We start from the raw sequence: 20,882 nt of genomic DNA on the forward strand, positions 1-20,882 counted from the left end.
AAATATAGGATTATCAACACAAGGAGAGTATATCAATCCATATGGAAGCATTTCCAAGCATTAAAACAAAAAACAAATACAAAATTTTGCAGCATATTATCAAATAAGTTGAAAAAAATACCTATTTTTGTAATTTTTGGAAAAAGTTGAAAAAACTTAAAAAATCTTGAGTTTTGGATGTTTTTGGGTTTTTTTAAGATCTTGCAACCAAAGAATGTGTAGAGATGATTTGGTGAGTTTGGGAGAGAAATAACGTTTTCAGAGAGAGAAGCCTTTTTTCTCATAGGTTTATAATTTGTTTTTTGGCTATAGGAAAGTTGTACTGTATCAACCGGTACACTCCGATACAACCCGATACGGGGTCGACATGATGAAAAAATACGATACATAATTGGCCAATATGGGCCAATACATTGCGAAATTTTGAACCTTGCTATTACTAGGGGAAAGAAAAAGTCTAAGCAGTCTAGCCCAGTCTAGAAAATATTTATTATAGAAAATGTTGAGAGGAAGGGAAAATGAGTTGTCTACACTAAATGTAAGAGTGATTTTAGTTATAGCAGCAAAGGTGGTACTAGCCATTTGGCTAGACATAGCCACTCATATAAAATATAAAGATAGTCAAAATCAATCACAAATTGTGCATGGTATTTTCGGTAATTTTCAACATTCCCAAGAAAAAATGTGACAAGAATTAACTAAATATAGTGCGCATGCTGAACAACCGTTTTAATTAGCTGAAGACCCTAGGCTAGAAATATTTTTAGAACAATTAGTAAATCCCCGATTTCAAAAAGTTTCTAGAAATACAATTAAAACAGATGCTTTAAATTTTTTTTTATTCATATCAACACAATTTAATTTCTACTTTGTCAACTCTTAATTCTAAAAATGCACTTCTGATATTTGAACTTCCAAATATAATATTAGTTATATTTCTTTTACTGGCATTTTATTGATGAACATTGGCTTTTACAAAAAAAGAATTTTAAATTTTACAAGACTTGAATGGCCAAATACTAGCCCAACAATTGCTGTAAATATATTAAATACTTTACATACTTATAGAACTAAAAATAAAGTTTTCTTTCTATTAATTTTGATAATGCTAGTAATAATGATTCAACAATAAATATTTTCAAATATCAATTAAAACCATGTTTAAAGAGTAAATTATTTCATATTAGATGTGCATGTCACATCTTAAATTTGTGTTAAAGATTCTTTAAATATTATTTCACATCATGTTCCTAAAATTAGAAATTGAATTATGTATGTTATAAGTTCTGGTACAAGAAAACAAGAATTTAAATATTTATGTCAAAAATATGGTCTAAAATATAGAAATTTTATTAAATGTTCAACATGGTTGGAATTCCACCTATTCTATGTAAGAGAGTTGTATTTCATACAAAGATGTTCTTACTAATTTTTATAATGAGAAAATACCCCATGATTATATAACTGATGATGATTGGGAAATTGCAATTTGTATAAAAGAATTTTTATTTATGATACAACTAATGAATTTTTGGGTTTTTATTACCTAACTTCTTGTACTTTTGTTAATCATTTATTTATGATTAGTGAATATTTTTCAAAATATAGAAGTAATTTAAAATTTCATAATATTATTAACACAATGGAAGTTAAATTTAAAAAATATTTATCCTCTATATCGCTTAGCTACCATATTAGTTCATAGGATTAGAAAAGATGGTTTAGATGTTACACTTGAATCTTATTGTGAAAACATGAGAACTGAAATTGGAACAAAATCTCAATTATTAGGACATTAAAGAACTTGTACAACTACAACTTCCACTTTTGAGACATCTAGTTCTAGTAATAGAAGAGAAAAATTTTGATCTTTAAAAAACAAAAGGCGAAAATCAGCTACTACTTCATCATCAAGTTCACTTATTGAACTTAATTTTTCTAATTTAATCGATCCCCTTAACTCGGAGGAATTAAATAATTTTGATATTTTAGCTTGGTGGAGTGAACATGGAAAAAATTATCTAGTTCCTGCCACCAATGGCATGTGGTCTACTAACCCCCCCCCCAGTGTCTACAGTTCCATCAGAGTCTTGTTTTAGTGCAGGTACTAGGGTACTAGACGATAAGAGAAACTACATGAACGATGAAGGCCTAGAGATGTGTATTGGCTTAAAGGATTGGTTGGATGTCGAGGATAGACTACAAGATCAAGGGGGATATAACACTTCACCTAATATTCAACCAAAAGCAGATGATGTAGATCAAGGTCAAGGAGATTGAGGTGGAACTTGAAGAAAATAATGAAGTCAATATTTTTTGTATACTCACTAATTGTATAGCATTTTTAAAATTATTGTAAGTTTTGTTTTTTTAATTTTATTTAAAAGTTGTTACCTGTTCTTTTTTTCAATACCATTGTAAATTTTTATTTTCAATTTTACTATATTGTTTTTTTATATTTTATTCCAATTCCAATATTCCATTGTAATTATTATTTATTTTTTACTTTGCATTCATTAAATTCAAATAAAATAAAATTTCTAAAATTTTCTTTTCGATTTGTTGTTTATTTTGTATTTTGTTAAATTTTTATTTTTCCAAGTTCATATTATCTTTACAGTTTACTTAGCAAAAAATGAAAAAAATAACAAAAAACAAAAAAAAAGACTGGCTCAGCTCAGCCCAAGCCCACGGCCCAGGCTGCTAATGCTGGGCCTAACATTTTAGGGGTTCCAAGCCAAACAAGCACGACCCACTTAGGCCCACATGCTAGCACAACATGCCCCACTAAGGCACGGGTGGCCCATAGAATCATGTCATGCTGGCAAACATGACCCACTTTACACCTCTACCCTAACCAGAATCTTAATTATAAAAATGACAAAAATACCCTTAGACCCAAACATCCAACAAAGTAACTCAAAAACAACAATTTGGGATCCTACTAAAAAAACACAAATACATAAAAGAGCTCAACCCCGTGCAAGCAACAATTTTAGCAGCCATGCACATGTCTCCATCTAACTTCATAAACTCTTCTTCACTAATCGAAGAGTTCTCAATCGTTGGATTCCCTTCCCACTTCGCCAAGAACCTATAATGGACCCCATTTTGAGTGTTGGTAACTCGAACATTTTCTACACCTACTTGTTCGAACTCATTGGAGCTGTTGGCCTTTTGTGCTTGTCTTTTATCGACCTTTGAAAGAGTGTTATATTAAGTATACTTGGGCAGTAAGGTAATTAAGTAATTAGGTGTTTAGAATAAGGACACTCCAGTCCACTCTCTTTTTTATAATTAAGGGCATACTTGTACTTTTCATTCACTTAAATGTTAATATAAAGATGAGCCGACTGCTATGAGGAGATTAAGTCATTCTAAACTCTCAAAAAACACAGTTTGGAGGTTCTCTCCTCTCTTCTCTTCTCTTCTCTCTTTCTCTTCTGTTCCAAACTTGCCATAGCCTATATTCTGTTGTATTTTAGTTGAAAAACAGTCCTAGAAGTATGGGACTGTGCAAGAAAACCGGAAAAACTAACAAGAGAAGATTAGAGAAGGAGAGAGAGAGAGAGAGAGCTGCGGCAAGGAGAGTTAGAGGATGAGGAGTTCGAACTAATCTTCCCTCTAACACTCTAATACTCTTTTATTAAGTTAATCTTTGAGTAATTACAAGAGAGGTCCTTAGTTAGACAAGAAATTACAAAAAAAGGAACATAGAAGAGTATGGGCCCAAAATAAGGCCCATTACAGAGAAAAACATAAAGATAATATAAAGTAACAGCCTATGGGCCATTCGGCCCATCTTCTCTACACTCCCCCTCAAGCTGAGCATAGATGTTAATCATGCCCAGCTTGCTAGTGTCATGCTGAAGCCTTGCCTTGGGAAGACCTTTGGTGAGGAAATCTGCCAATTGTCCTTCAGAGGTAATGAATGGAAGACACAGTTCACCTGAAGAGACTCTTTCTCGAATAAAGTGTCTATCAACCTCAATATGTTTAGTTCTATCATGTTACGGGGTTGTGGGCAATGTTGATGGCAGCCTGATTATCACAGTACAACATCATTGGCTTGTCATAATCAATCCCGAGTTCTTCCATCAATGACCTTAGCCACAACAGTTCAGAGACTCCATGTGCCATGGCCCTGTATTCTGCTTCTGCTGAGGATCGGGCCACAACTGATTGTTTCTTGCTCCTCCAAGAGACAACATTACCAGCCACCAGACTGCAATACCCTGAAGTGGATCTTCTGTCATCAATATTTCCAGCCCAATCAGCATCAGTATAGACTTTGAGTTTCAGATGTCCATGCTTGGTAAACAGAATCCCTTTTCCCGGAGAGCCTTTCAAATAACACAGAACTCGTTCTGCAGCTGCCATATGAGTATCTCTAGGTGCATGCATGTACTGGCTAATACAGCTAACAGCATATGCAATATCTGGCCGAGTCATGCACAGGTACAGAAGCTTCCCAAGAAGTCTCTGGAAAACCCCTTTGTCTTCCAACAATGTCCCATCTGAAGCAGACAGTTTGTGACTCATATCAATAGGAGTTGCAGCTGGTCTAGCACCCATCTTCCCAGTTTCAGAGAGCAAGTCAAGGACATACTTCCTTTGGGAGATAAGAATCCCATTCTTGGATCTAGCAACTTCTATGCCAAGGAAGTATCTCAATTCCCCCAGATCCTTAATCTCAAATTTTGTACGAAGGAAATACTTAAGAGAACGAATTCCTGAGGCATCATTACCAGTCACAACAATGTCATCAACATACACAATGAGATAGACTACCAAGAATTCACTTCTCTTCACAAAAAGAGTATGATCTGACTGTGTCTGAGTGTAGCCAAATTTAACAAGTGCTGTTCTAAATTTCTCAAACCATGCTCTAGGAGACTGTTTGAGGCCATAAAGAGATTTCTTCAATTTGCATACATTTCCTTGCATCTCATTTCCATACATTCCTAGAGGGAGAGACATATAGACTTCCTCATGTAAGTCACCATTCAGAAATGCATTCTTTACATCCAATTGATAAAGGGGCCAATCAAAGTGAGCTGCCAGAGATAAGAGAACTCTCACAGATGTCATCTTCGCAACAGGAGCAAAGGTCTCCAAGTAATCAATCCCATACGTCTGTGTGTACCCTTTGGCAACCAGTCTGGTCTTATACTTCTCAATAGTCCCATCAGCCCGGTATTTAATGGCAAAGACCCACTTGCAACCAACCGGATCCTTCCCTTCAGGCAAATCCACCACTTCCCAAGTATCAATTTTGTGTAGGGCATTCATCTCAGATTGCATGGCATCTCTCCATTCTGGAATCTCAAGAGCTTCTGACACAGATCTAGGAATAGGGTTAGAAGCAACTGAAGAGAGATAGGCAAAGTATGAAGGAGAAAGTAGGTCATAAGAAAGGTGTTTGAAAATGCAGTGTGCAGTGCACTTCCGTTTTCCTTTCCTAACAGCAATAGGAACATCAAGATCCGGGAAAGATGGTTCCAAAGAGGTTAAAACAGCACCTGTTGTCTCATCTGCGATTGGAAGTGTATGAGGCTCATCTGCTGTAAGAGAAACAACCTGCTCATTCCTGGACCTTTGCCTTTGATACACCTTGGGATTGTGGGTAGGACGAGGAGGTAAAGAGATAGGAGTACTAGGACAAGAAGAATGAAGTGACTGGTCTTCCCTTGATTCATTTTCTGAGAACACAGGTCTATCAAGAGACTCAACTGGGACAGGGAGAGAAAGAGCAAACACTTGTGACAAACTCTCCCCCTGTTGACAATGTCCTTCCTGAGAGGACCCATAAAAAGGAGAAAGTTCATCAAAGGTAACATCCATGGAGACATATCGAGTGCCAGTCTTTGGATCAAAACAACAGTAACCCTTTTGTGTGGGGGAATAACCAAGGAAGATGCATTTGTGGGCTTTTGGTTCAAACTTATGTCTCTGGACACTTGGAATGTGAACATAACAGGTGCAGCCAAACACACGGAGAGGAATTGGGAAGAGATCCTTGTCTGGATGAAGAAGACTGAAGGGGGATTTAAACCCTAGAACCCTGGATGGCATACGGTTTATGAGGTAGGTAGCAGTGAGAACAGCATTACCCCAAAATCTTGTGGGAACATGTGAGGCAAACAAAAGGCTCCTTGCAACTTCAACAATATGCCTACCATTCTGTTCAGGGGTTCTAACACAGGAACTTTGATGAACAACTCCCATGTCAGAGAGATACAAGGATAAACTTTTCTCAAAATACTCTTTAGCATTGTCAGATCTGAAAATCTTGATTCTGGTATCAAACTGAGTTAAAACAAATTCATGAAATTGCCTCACAAGTCTTGGAACTTCTTCACGAGATTTCATTAGGTATATCCAAGTAAATCTAGAAAAGTCATTAATAAACAGGATGAAATATCTGTAGCCCCCCATAGAAGATAAGTGGTAAGGCCCTCACACATCAGAGTGTACAATATTAAAAGGAGAAGAGTATCTTTTATTGCCCAAAAGGTAACTGTTTCTACAATGCTTTGATAACTGACAAGACTCACAATTAAGACTAGACACACTGACTCCCTTAAACAGTTCAGGAAATAGATGACTTAAGGCAGAAAAAGACAAATGACCCAAACGACAATGACTCAACATGATTCAACTGACAGACTCTGACAAGGTAGATCCAAAGGTAGCATTCTTAGGATGATCAATGCATTGTCCAGGAGTGTCAAGCAGGTATATTCCATTCGCTTCATGGCCACTCCCAATCACCTTCCGAGACTCCAGGTCCTGAAAAACACAATGAGAAGGAAAAAATGTTACACAACAATTCAATGATTTGGTTAAGCTACTTACAGATAACAAATTAGTATTCAATCTAGGTACATTAAGGGTGGAGGATAGGAGTAAGGAGTCCGTAGCCTTGACAGTTCCCTTGCCAGAAATAGAGGCAAGAGAGCCATCAACCAAGGTGATTTTGTCACGACCAGGAAGCAAATCATATGAAACAAACAAAGTGGAAAGATTGGTCATGTGATCAGAAGCACCTGAGTCTATGATCCAAGGGATCTTAGGATTACCTGAGGTGGTTGCATGGTTAGCAAAAGCCCTTATACCTGAGTGAGCAAATGTAGTGGTGCCTGAATTTTCTGAAGGGTTGGATGATGATGTCACTCCTTCAAGATGGCTGATCATCTTTCCAAACTTTTCATACTCAGCCTTCATGGCTGCCAATTGTGCGCAGGCAGACTCAATTTCAGCATTTGTACCCGTGGCTGCATTTGCACTCCCTGTCTTCCTACCATCATTTTTCTTCTGAAAGCGAGCAGGAACAAGTCCGGGATGTAATTTCCAGCACTTGTCCTTGGTGTGCTTTGGCTTCTTGCAATATTCACAGACAACCTCTTTCTTTCCAGTGCCACTGGGAGCCCCTATAACTCCTTTGGGTTTAACCCCCATATTTGCAAATGCATTAGTGCCAACTCCTTGTACCTGTACCTGTCTTCTGCTTTCTTCACTACTGACTAAAGCATATGCTTGTGATAGTGAGACACTTTCCTTGGACAAAATATTTTGTTTTGTGATGTCATATTCAGGGTTTAGCCCAGTTAGGAACTCAAAAACCTTGTTCCTTTCAACTAAATTCTGATAGGTCTCTACATCATTGGGAGTATCCCATGTCACTGCCTCTATTAGATCAATTTCTTGCCACAGAGATTTCAAGGTGGAGAAATATGCTGCAAGGGATTTCTCCCCCTGTCTCAGATTCTTCACATCACTCCTTAGTTTATAGGCTCTGGCTACATTCAAGTTCTGGGAGTACGTTTCTGCAACACTATCCCAGATTTCCTTAGCCGAATTCATCCAAAGATAATGCTGACTAATTTGTGGCTGCATTGAATTCACAAGCCACCCAATCACTGTGTAATTCTCTTGCACCCATTTCTCATAAGAGGGATCATCCACTGGGGGAGCTTTCTTGCTCCCAGAGATAAACCCCCACTTTCCTCTACTGCAAATATGAATTTTTACGGATTGTGACCAGGCCAAATAATTGGTTCCATCCAGTTTAACTGTAGTTACAGCCAACAAGGAATCAGTTGCAGTTCCCGAAGTATGTCCATATTCAGCAGTACTCTTGTTCTCAATTTCTGAGAAGTCCATTATGTAACAACTTCAATTAGGGTTTCGGCAAGCCACCAATAGTATACTGATTTTAAAGAACTCAGATTGAGTTGAATCAACAACAAACACAACAACTCACAAACTCAGTTCAGGCCTGACAGCCGTGAGAACCAAGTTCGGTGGCAGCACTTTCAAGAAGAAGAAGGCCTGATTCAGCCTTCAAGGAACAATCAGCCGACCTCCAAACACTATGTATTCTTGGTTTCCAACAATATTTTCCCAAAGAGAACAAAAAATATAATCCACAGTACTTAAGAGGCCTTTTTACAAACACTATGTATGCAGCAGTCAACACTTCACTGTTAACTAGCAGGAATCACTTCAAGAACACTCCGTATAGGTCCAAGAAGTAGCTGAACTAAAGAAGAGACTCGTACCAGAGCCCAAACAAGTTTCGGCCACTTGGCAGTCCAATAAGATAAGAAAATAACCCAGAAATCTCTGAGTAAAAACAGTCCAACAACAGCCGAACAGTAGAGCAGATATAGAGGAGTTTCGAGTACTTTGATAGCTCCCCAAATCAGAAAAATAACCCAGCAACAACTCAGCGATAACTGAAGCAACTTACAGTCGTATGAATCTCTTATTTGAGCTTCAAATCAGGCCGAACAATCTATCTCTCTGATTCTTCCTGGCCACCGAACTAATCTCCAAGCGAATAGAGTCTTGGGCACCCTTCAATGACCTCCAAGAGTCAGGCAAGTGAGTCTAAACTTCCAGCCCTAAAACACCCTCATGCAGCCGGCTGGACTACAACCACATGAGAGCCACGCCAGGCTCAATCCGCTCTGATACCAAGTTGAAAAACAGTCCTAGAAGTATGGGACTGTGCAAGAAAACCAGAAAAACTAACAAGAGAAGATTAGAGAAGGAGAGAGAGAGAGAGAGAGAGAGAGAGAGAGAGAGTTGCAGCAAGGAGAGTTAGAGGATGAGGAGTTTGAACTAATCCTCCCTCTAACACTCTAATACTCTTTTATTAAGTTAATCTTTGAGTAATTACAAGAGAGGTCCTTAGTTGAACAAGAAATTACAAAAAAAGGAACATAGAAGAGTATGGGCCCAGGATAAGGCCCAGTACAGAGAAAAACATAAAGATAATATAAAGTAACAGCCTATGGGCCATTCGTCCCATCTTCTCTACAATTTTGTCTCTGTAATACCATATTTTCACTCACATTTCACTCTTTCTTTTTTCTTCTTTTTTTTTGGGCTCATCATTCCCACCAGGTTAAAAAGAGCCCAACCCTGTGCAAGCAACAATTTTAACAGCCATGCATATGTCCCCATCTAACTTCATAAACTCTTCTTCACTAATCCAAGAGTTCTCAATCGTTGGATTCGCTTCCCACTTCGCCAAGAACCTAAAATAGGCCCCACTTCGAGTATTGGTAACTCAAACATCTTCTACACCTACTTGTTCAAACTCATTAGAACCGTTAGCCTTTTGTGCTTGTCTTTGATCAACCTTTGTTGCCGGTTCTAGACCTCCATGGTAATCAAAGAGGTTTGCTACAATGGGTGAAATGGACAAGTCAGTTGGTAGTTCAATTTCATAAGCATTGTCCCCAAACCGTCTCAACACTTGGCATGACCCAATTTTTTCTACTTTAACTTGTGGTAAGTCCCAACAAGAAACCACTCAGGCCACAAATTAACCATGACTAGATCAACCTCATGAAATTCCTTCATCCAACAATACTTATACTTAGCTTCTTTATACCTTTGGTTGTTTTCTTTTAGCTTTTGTCATACATTTTATTGAATCTCTCAAATGGATTTAGCCTAAGCCTTAGCAACATCACTCACTCACCGCAACCCTATAAAGATTCCACTGCTTCAAGCAATCTCCAACTAAACTCCTCAATTAGTTACCCAAGCTTCAATTAACCACTTCAATTTGTCCATCTGTTCATGGGGTGAAATGTAATTCTATATTGTAGGGTAGTACCCACATGCTTCCATAAAGTTCTTCAAAATTGGCTAATGAATCTTGTGTCACGATCAGATGTCATAGATCTTAACAATTCATGAAATTAAACTTCTTTAAAAAACAAGTTAGCTACAAGAGAAGCATAAGAAGTCCTTTGGCAACCAATAAAGTGGGCCATTCTAGAGAAATGATCAACCACAACAAAAATAGTCATTATCCCTAGCTGTTCTTGGACCCCAACACAAAATCCATAGTAATATTAGTCCATGGTGCTTCTGGTATGGGTAAGGAAAGACACAAACTTGTATTTTGATGTACCCCTTAAATGTTTGGCACTTGGCCAAAAGTATCTTTTGGAGAGGAGACCATTTCAAGTGTTTTCTTGTGATTAAAATGTCCCTTGCAATGCTCAGCAATGAGTAACACCATCAAAGACCTTGTTGGAATACATAACCTATTGCCCATGAATAAGTAACCATCATTCCACACAAACTTGGCTCAAATATCCTTGTGACCTATTACATAGCTTCTACAAATAGGACCAAAATAAGGGTCATCTTGGTATTGATATTTGATGGAACTGAATCCCGCAACATTAGTAGACATTGTGGTCACCAAGTGAACTTTCCTACTAAGTGCATCGGCTACCCGGTTTTGCTGTCCAACCTTATACTTCAAAACAAAATTATATTCTTATAGAAAATCAACCCATTAAACATGTCTTTCCTTTATCTTCTACTAGGAGTTCAGGTACTTGAATGCTTCATGGTCTAAATACAACACAAACTCCTGTTGAATAAGGTAATGCCTACAAAACTTCAAGGCCTGTACAATGGCACAAAACTCAACATCATAAGTAGAATACCTCCTTCTAGCATCATTGAGTTTCTCACTAAAGTAAGCAACTATATGGCCTTCTTGGCTAAGGACAACTCCAATCCCAACATGTGATGCATTACATTCAACTTCAAAGAGCTTGTAAAAATCAGGTAAAGTCAATACCAAAGCCTTATCCTCATCTTTAGCTCTTGGAAGCTTTTCTCAACTATGGGAGTCCAAGTAAACTCACCTCCTTTCAAGCGTTCAGTAATGGGTGCCACAATAGTGTAGGAATTCTTTATAAATCAACAATAAAATGTTGTTAGTCCATGAAAATTACGAATTTCAGTTAAGGTCTTTGGTGTTGGCCACTCTTGAATAGCTTGAACCTTTTCTTGATCCACTTCAATCCCCTTGGCTGAAGCAACATACCCTAAAAACACCAATTGATCTATCATAAAATTACACTTTTTAAAATTTACATATCGCTGATTTTGTCTCAAGACTTGTAAGACTTCTCAAGTGTTCTAAGTGGTTGTCATGATCTTTGTTGTGGATGAGTATGTTATCAAAATAAATTACCATAAACTTCCCCATAAATGGTCTTAAAACTTGACTCATGAACCTCATAAGGGAACTAGGAGCATTAGACAACCTAAATGGCATAACCTTCCATTCATTAAGACCTTCCTTAGTCTTGAATGCAATATTCCATTCATCCCCCTCTCATATACGAATTTGATGGTATCCCCTCTATAAATCTATTTTTGAAAGACTTATGAGCCAACCAACATGTCTAACACGTCATCAAGGTGAGGCATGGGAAACCTGTATTTAACTATAATTTTGTTAATAGCACAACTGTCAACACACATACACCAACTACCATCTTTCTTTTGCATGAGCAAAGTTGGCACAACACATGTGCTTGAGCTTTCACAGATCAACCCCTTCAACAACTCTATTACTTGTCTTTGGACCTCCTCATGCTCCTTATGACTCATTCTATAGTGAGGTAAGTAAGGCAATGTTGCTCCCGACATTAAATCTATTTGATGTTGTACATCTCTTAGGGGAGGAAGGCCATCGAGTAATTCCTTAGGCATCACATCAGCATACTCAGGAATTAGTTTCTTCACCATCTCCGGAATAGGTGTTTCTTTGCTAACTTCTTTTGTAAGCAGCACATAAACAACATCCAAATTACCCTCTTCTCGAACCAATTTATTTGAGGTGAAGAGGGTAATGGTTGGTTTAATTTCTTTCTTTGGAAATGAATTGTAAGCTGAAATGATGTAGCCGAAGTAGTAGAAGAGAGGAGGAGACCAAGAGGTGCTGAGAATGTCGAACTGCATAACCCAGTCGACAGTACTATCATTTATATTAGATTACAGTACAATGTTACAGGAAATGTCTAGAATGCCCCTGATTAGTGATGGGACACCCAGACTACTTAAAACACCAAATAAACTTAGGCCCATTAACACAGGCCCAATACATAACAACTTAAACACAAATACAGGCTAATAAGAACACTTATCAGTCGAACCATCAATACATAAAACCCTTCAACCTAACACTCCCCCTCAAGCTAAGCATGGATGTCAATCATGTTTATCTTGGCAAGAAGGTCCACGAATTTTGCTGCAGCCAACCCTTTAGTCAGTACATCTGCAATTTGCATCTCAGATGGAGTATAAGGAATGCAGAGTTCTCCCGAGACTAATCTCTCTCTAACAAAATGTCGATTGATCTCAATATGTTTTGTCCTGTCATGTTGCACAGGGTTATTTGCAATGTTGATGGTAGCCTTGTTGTCACAATACAGTCTGAGAGGGCCCTCAGCTTTAATGCCAAGCTCATTAAGAAGAGTCCTGAGCCATAGGAGTTCAACAACCCCCTGAGCCATAGGAGTTCAACAACCCCGTGAGCCATAGCTCAATATTCAGCTTCGGCACTTGATCTAGCAACTACATTCTGCTTCTTACTGCGCCATGTAACCAGGTTCCCTCCCACAAATGTACAATATCCTGAAGTTGATTTTTTGTCCCCAACAAAACCGACCCAATCTGCATCAGTATAAGCTTCAATTTCAATTTTATTGTTTTTTTCTGAATAGAATTCCCTTTCCTGGGCAAGTCTTCAAGTACCTGAGAATCCTTTCAACTGCTTTCATATGAGGGATCTTTGGAGAGTGCATGAACTGACTGACAACATGCACAACATAAGCAATATCTGGTCGAGTGAGAAATAAATATATTAGCTTCCCTACCAATTTTTGGTATTTCTCTCTATCACAGTAGTCCTCCCCTACTAATTCCTATAGGCCATGATTCTATTCTATTGAAGTATCTGCTGGTCTACACCCTATCATGCCTGTCTCCTCTAGAAGAGGTCAAGAACATACTTCCGTTGACATATGTAGATCCCCTCTCTTGACCTAGCAACTTCAGAAGCTATAAACTCCTTCAGTCTTTTGATCTCTTCCAAGTCATTCCCGGTAATCACCATATCATCCACATAAACAATGAGTGTTGTAAGTTTGCTATCCTGTCTCCTTATCAACAAGGTATGGTCTGCACCACTCTGAGTGTACCCCACTTTCTTCATGGCCCCACAAAGCCTCTCAAACCATGCACGAGGAGAATGCTTTAAACCATATAATGCTTTCCTCAGTTTACACACCTTTCTATCAAAGTCATAGCCTGGTGGAGGTTCCATAAATACCTCTTCATGAAGGTCACCATTTAGGAAGGCATTCTTCACATCCAGCTGATGAAGTTCCCATGAAAAATTTGCTGCCAATGACAATAGAACCCAAATTGTGTTGAGCTTTGCTACTGGGGCAAAGGTTTCTTTGTAGTCAATCCCTTCTTTTTGAGTAAATCCCTTTGCCACAAGCCTGGCCTTGTACCTCTCAATGGACCCGTCCTCCCTATGCTTTACATTAAACACCCACTTGCACCCGACAGTGCTCTTCCCCTCTGGCAGATCCACTAATTCCCAAGTTCTTGCTTTCATTAGGGCTTTCATCTCTTCATTCATAGCTTCTTTCCACCTTGGATCAGACACGGCCTCTGAGTACCTAGAAGGAACATGTACAGAGGAAAGAGCAGACACAAAGGAGTGATAGGCTGGAGATAAATGTGAGTAAGAAACAAAATCAGCAATGAGATGCCGAGTGGTGCAAGAACGGATAGGATCCACATCAGAAGTATGTGTGTTAGAATTACCTTGGATTGCAGAGACAGATTGATCCGAGTCCAACTGGTTGTTGTCATGAGTTTGAGGGCCCTTTTTCCTTCTGTTGTAGGTGATTCATATCTCTTTCTGTTCCCTACTTGAGCCTTCAGGGATATCTGCAGTATCAGGAGAGGTAACCGGCACAGTGGGAGCCTCACTAGGTTGATCCAGGATGCCACAACTAGGAGTAGAACAAGAGGATGGAAGGCCTGAGGCAGATAGGGGAACAAAAAAGGAGGGAGAATGAGAATCCTCTTCCATCCCACTAGTCTCCCCGTGAAGAGGATTCTGAGAAAACTGAAAATAGGGTTGAGACTCAAAAAAGACCACATCTCTGGTGACATACTTTCTCTTGGAAACAGGATCATAACACTTGTAACCCTTTTGTGTAGGAGAATACCCCAAAAATATTCCTTTCGTAGCCCTAGGATCCAACTTGGTCTTCTTTGGATCCTTCACATGTATAAAACATATACAGCCAAAGACTCGTGGAGGAAGAGGAAAGTCTGGAAGAGGACACAGAATAGAGAATGGGGTTTTCATACCCAACACCTTAGATGGCATCCGATTTATCAGATATGATGCAGTAAGTACAACTTGAGCCCAGTATTGCTTGGGAACCTTGTGCTGGAATAGTAAGGCTCGAGCTGTCTCCAATAGATGTCTATTCTTGCGCTCAGCAACCCCATTCTGCTGAGGGGTATTAGCACAGGATGATTGATGTAACATGCCAGCATCTTCCATGAATAAGTTAAAGGATTTTTCAAAATATTCAGCAGCATTATCTGACCGGAATTGCTTAATCCTCTTATCAAATTGTGTTTCAATCATTTTGCAAAATGCCATAGTTATCCGTGGCACTTCATCTCTTCCTTTTAACAGGTAGATCCATGTGCATCGAGAGTAGTGGTCAATAAACTGATAAAGTAACGAAAGCCATCAATAGAAACAATAGGTGAAGGGCCCCAAACGTCAGAATGAACCAAATCAAAAGGAGCTTGAATTTCATTACTAGAAATTGGATAAACAGTTCTACATTGTTTTGACATTTGACATACTTCACAGACTAAACTCTGACTTGAAATGCCCTTAAACAATTCAGGAAACAACATTTTTAATGAAGAGAAAGGTAAATGACCTAGCCTAGCATGCCACAGATGCAACCTAGCTATTGACTCCACACTCTCCGGACTACTAGCAGCAGATGCTTGTAAGACTGAACCGATGTCTGCATCAAAATAGTAGAGCCTCCATACTCATGACCGCTCCCAATCGTTCTCCTCGTCAATCTGTCCTGAAAGACACAATGAGTAGGAAAAAAGGTTATACTACAGTTCAAATTTTTGGTAAGTTTTGAAACAGACAAGATTTGAGGTGAGACTGGGAACATGTAGAACTGATTTAAGAGAGAGGTCCTTGCTTAGGTCAACCACCCCTTTTCCAGAGATGGTGGAGAAAGACCCGTCAACAACTCTCATCTTATCCTAACCAGACAACAATTGATATGAAGAGAATAAGGAGGACATATGTGTCATGTGGTCAGTTGCACCGAAATCAATAACCCAAGAAGTAGAGTCAATAGAACTAGTTACACTAAAGGCAAAGACTATACCTGATCTGGCAAGAGAGGTGGAAGCAAAAGAATTACTCCTTAGACGGGCTAAAGCCCAGCTAAGGACCTCTACCTCACTAGCAGTGAAGCCAAGGCACCGGCTCTAGAGGAATCAGCAACCTACCCCATGGGAGAAGAAGCCACTGTTGGTATACTCTGTGAGTTGTCACCATTGTTACTAGTGACAAGGTTCCCACTTGCCGCATGACCCTTCTGTTGCTTCTTGTCCTTTCTCAATGCAGCTGGCTTCAGGTGAGGATACAGGACCCAACACTTTTCTTTTACATGTCTCTCACCCCCACAATGAGTGCACTTAAGATGCTTCTTGTCTGGATGTCTGTTTCCCTTGGTGGAAATCAGGGCTGAATGTTCACCAAATTGTTCAGTTGGTTGAATCTGAGAGTCAACTTGCATCTCCTTTCTTCTGACTTCTTCATTCCTTACTAGATAATAAACATGATGTAACTCGGGTAGTTCATCTCTTCCTAGAATTTGTGACCTTATGCCCTCATACACTAGGTCCAGGCCAGCCAAGAACTTAAAGGCTCTGCTCCCTTCAATCTGCTTATCATGTCTCTCCTTGTCCCTGGCATTTTCCCAGTCCAAAATCAAGTGATGGTCAAGTTCTTCCCAAAGTCCTTCCAGAGTTGCAAAATATGTTGCAACTGTCATATCCCCTTGCCTTAAGGCAGCAATGTCTTGATTCAATCTGTAGATTCTAGCATTATTTTTCTTCTGTCCATAGGTTTTAGACACTTTTTCCCAAATCTTGGCTGCTGTGGGAAAGTGTTGAACAGTCCTGGCAACTCGTGGAGTCATAGAGGCAAGCAGCCAGGACATAACTGTGGCATTCTCCTTGCACCACACTGCATACTCCGCACTGCCAACTTCAGGTTCCTTCTTACTCCCATCTAAGTAGCCAGTGAGATCAAGTAATAAAAAGCATTGCAGAAACGGACCACTCCCTGAAGTTGTATTCATCCAGCAACACACTTGTAATCTGCAAGCTATGCAGATTCGGGTTTTCCAGATTTGAAAACCTCCCACCAGGTCTGATATCCCTAGAAGAGACCTCTCCAGATATTGAAGACATCTTGGCTGCAGACTCTGTGTAGATAGCACTGTTTCAGACTAGCCTAAGTGTTCACAGTGCTGAAAAAAGACTAGTTGCAGTATTGAAGAAGGTTCCGACAGCTCGCAACACTGGTTCAGACTTGCCGAGACTGTCACAGTTCTGAAGTAGTTCAGTTACAGCAGCGAATAAGGTGTTCTGTGAGCCGGTAACCGACCTGAAGCTGAGAGCTCTCCACCACTGCACTATGCGGACTTCTCTTGGGCTTCGATTACTGCAACTGTAGAGAGTGTTCCCCCCTACGGCCAATACTAGGACTGCTGAAATCAGTCCTCAGTCTAGATCTGTCCTATACAGACCTCTCTTAGCAGCCGAATGGCTACTCACTACTAGAAACAGTCTAGTAGGACATCAACTTCTGGGTCTTACTTCCCTTGCGCCCTACAACCAAGGGAAACCCTAGGTTCGAACCTTGTATTGTTCTCCTGCAACCCTAGGGTTTCACCACAGCAACCAAGATAAAAAAAAAGAAAGAAAGACAGCAAGAGAGAGGAGATGGCGTCGGTTGTAACCAGGAAATTGCTTAATGCTCTGATACCATGTAATAAGCTGAAATGATGTAGCCGAAGTAGTAGAAGAGAGGAGGAGACCAAGAGGTGCTGAGAATGTCGAACTGCATAACCTAGTCGACAGTACTATCATTTATATTAGATTACAGTACAATGTTACAGGAAATGTCTGGAATGCCCCTGATTAGTGATGGGACACCCAAACTACTTAAAACACCAAATAAACTTAGGCCCAGTACATAACAACTTAAACACAAATACAGGCTAATAAGAACACTTATCAGCCGAACCATCAATACATAAAACCCTTCAACCTAGCATGAATCAAGTTGCATTGGTTTAAGAGTTATCTTCTTATTGTCTTTCACAAAGCTTTATGTGTTCTTGTCCTCATAATGAATGGTCCTATAGTCATACTACCATGGGTATCCTAAAAGAATATGGCATGTATCCATTGGGAAAGAATCACACCACACTTATTCTTTAAATGTATTACCAATAGAGAAATTAACAATACATTTAGAAGAAATTTTTACCTCATTTCCTTTGTTGAGCCACAAAATGCGATATGGTCAGGGGTGTTGAATAGTCTTGATCTGCAATTTATCCACCATCTCTTGAGAAACAAGATTCTCACTACTCCATTGTCAATAATCAGGTTGCAAAACTTCCTACTAGCTATACGTGTTCTAAAGATATTCTTTCTCAACCAGTCCCCAGGTAGTGGTTCTTAAAGTGCAACCATGGAGGGTCATATCACTAGAGCTTCACCGGTTCACCCCTAAAGTCCCCATCCAAGTTTTTTTCCTCTAAAGCATTAGCTTTAGTAGGTTCAGCCACTTGTCCATCCTCAACATGCCGTATATCATCTTGTTGTTCATCAATGATTTCATCAACCAAATGTATTTGCCCTTAAATCCTTCTCTTAAGACATACATTGGAACAATGTCCTAACTCCACCCTGGAACATCTAATAGTAGGCTGCCCTTGATTGCTCTTTGTTGCATTTGAGGTCTCTTGGACTGTAGGTCATATGGTTAATCACACAACCCCTACTAGCCCCAACACTTCAACCTGCTAATGAAGATGTATGTACCTTGGACAGACTCAGATGAGCTTCAACCTTCAGAGCTAACTAATATGCATCCTTTACCTTAGACAAGCAATGTAGGCTGGCTTGATCTTGTATTGGCAACCTCAAGTAATTGATATATTTACTACCTTTTTGTTGTTCAGTTTCTGTCATATTACTTCGAAGAGTTAATCTATTAAACTCTATTGTGTACTCCTTTACATTCTCTTCCGTTGTCTTAAATTTTGCACGTTTTGGTAAAGAGTTTGGTCATAATCTGGTGGTAAGAGTTGTGATTATAGCTTCTCTTTAATTCTTCCCCAAGAACTAACCTTTCTTTTCCCTTCTTTTCTCCGTCTCTTTGGTAACTTTTCCGAAAATCCAAGGCTATCCCACACATTTTTGCTATTACAAGCTTCACTTGCTACGTCACCATCCCTAGCAGCATTTTGAGCTACAAGTTGGAAAACCTGTTATAGCCTCTTGGAAAGCCTCTATAGTGACAGGTTGTGATCTTCTACCATGCCTACCACGTCCACCCCGTGCAGCCATAGTAATATAGAAAAACACAACAAGGAGATGCACTTTGAAGCAATCCCATGGAAAGAACTTGCTCTATTACCACTTGATGTGGACAGAAAAACAAATTATATGCAGCACTCCAAGTGTATAGCAATAAGCACAAAAAATACCAAGCTAAACACAACAAAACAAATTCGATTTTTAAGGATTTCAAAATTGATTCTGATTTTTGAAGTAGAACTCCTCCTGGAATAGTTCAGCTGTAGTAATAATGGCATCAAGCTGGCCTCTCACGTGGGCACACAGCGATAGAGGGATTGGAAGGAGTCAAAATGGGTTGACTCCCCAAAACCCAAATTCCCAATACTTGAAAACCCTAGTTGGGGCTGATCTACAACTAAAACAAGAGAAAAATAACCAAAGACCCCTACAGAAACAACCCCCTTCTCTTTTATAAGACTCGATGGATTGCTAGAGAAGCCGATTAAAATATTTACACATAAGCCCCTAGAATGTTTCCCTTTCACAAACAACTCCTTATGCTGTGTTTGGTTGCAATGCAAATTTATTTGCACTGATGCAATACCATGGTAGCGCAAATGTTTTTGGTGCAAATTATGATTTATTTTTATTTCAAAATTTCCCTTATTTTGTTTGATTGCATTAAAAACCAAGTAAAATAAGACCTGAAATAGAATAAAGTAAAACCCAAAACAAAACTTAACCAGAATTTTCATTCTTTTCATTTGCACTCCCATGCATTTGTACTAATGCACATAAAATTGTACTGCAACCAAACACAACCTTAAGAACAAAACTAACTTCAAACAAACCCCAAAAGATAACTTTTGTTACAAAAAGGACCCAAGAGACCAAAACACAATAGATATGCACTCAACTGCCCCCGAACGGTATCTAAATTATTAAAATGACAAAAATACCCCTGTACCCAAACTGTCAATAAAGATACTAAAAAACAACAATTTGGGATCCTACTGCAAAAAAAAAAAACATACAAATACAGAATACATTCACATTTCTATCTTTTTTCCTTCTTTTCCTCTTTTCTTGGGTTCATCAGTAAAGAGAATAGAAAATGGATGGCAGATATTTTGGCAAAACAAAGGGTGTACAGGGATCAACTTTTTTGGGCAGATCTATGAAAGGGGCTCTAAACTTCGAAAAGTTATCTTTAATTTTCCTTTGTATCAGAAATATATTGTAATGTTTTCTTCTAAAGTTAATGACTTAATTTACTGATTACTGATCAGAAAAACCAAAATAATATTGTTACATTGGTTACAATGATACCAACTTAGTGGTTGATAGCTGGTTAGGAAAGGTGTAGAGAGTAGTTAAATTGGGGTCTGGATCTGTTGGTTTAGATCCATTTGGGTATCTTCAGTTTCTTGTTTTATTGTTTGAGTAATTGGCTGATTGTTTGGTCCCTTGGGTTTCATCCTTCAATGTTTTCAAGGATTTAAAATTTTCTTGTACTATCTTTTTTTGCTTCTTGATTTCTAGTAGTCTTTTTAACCAACAAAGTAGAATTTAGAGAATCTAGACTACGGAAACTTACAGCTAGAAAGGTTTCTAATCACCATAAAGTAGTTCCTTTTATTGACACAAGAATTACATAATGTTGCAAATTTGCAACTTGCAACTTTGCAACTTTGCAACACCCTAGTGCGATAGATCATCATTAGAGCCTCTGCAGAACCAAATAAAAGGAGCCTAGACAATATTAGAGCAAAGTACACAAAAAATAGACAGTATGTCCATAATGGTCACTCAAATAAAACTCATGGAAATATTGGACAAAGAGGTAGAAATAGGCTCCAAGTTGAAATAACCAA

At 38.9% G+C, this 20,882-nt stretch overlaps 1 protein-coding gene across 10 annotated transcripts in view; it reads right to left on the reverse strand.

The window, feature by feature from the left end:
* The window catches only part of LOC104586388 (acyl-CoA hydrolase 2), a 133,580-nt gene that overhangs the window by 63,470 nt on the left and 49,228 nt on the right, over positions 1–20,882 (reverse strand). The gene's annotated exons all lie outside the window — the stretch shown is intronic.

The sequence above is a fragment of the Nelumbo nucifera genome, chromosome 6 (assembly GCF_055504915.1).
Source record: "Nelumbo nucifera cultivar China Antique chromosome 6, China Antique-T2T, whole genome shotgun sequence".
In the NCBI taxonomy this organism is placed as follows: Eukaryota; Viridiplantae; Streptophyta; class Magnoliopsida; order Proteales; family Nelumbonaceae; genus Nelumbo; species Nelumbo nucifera.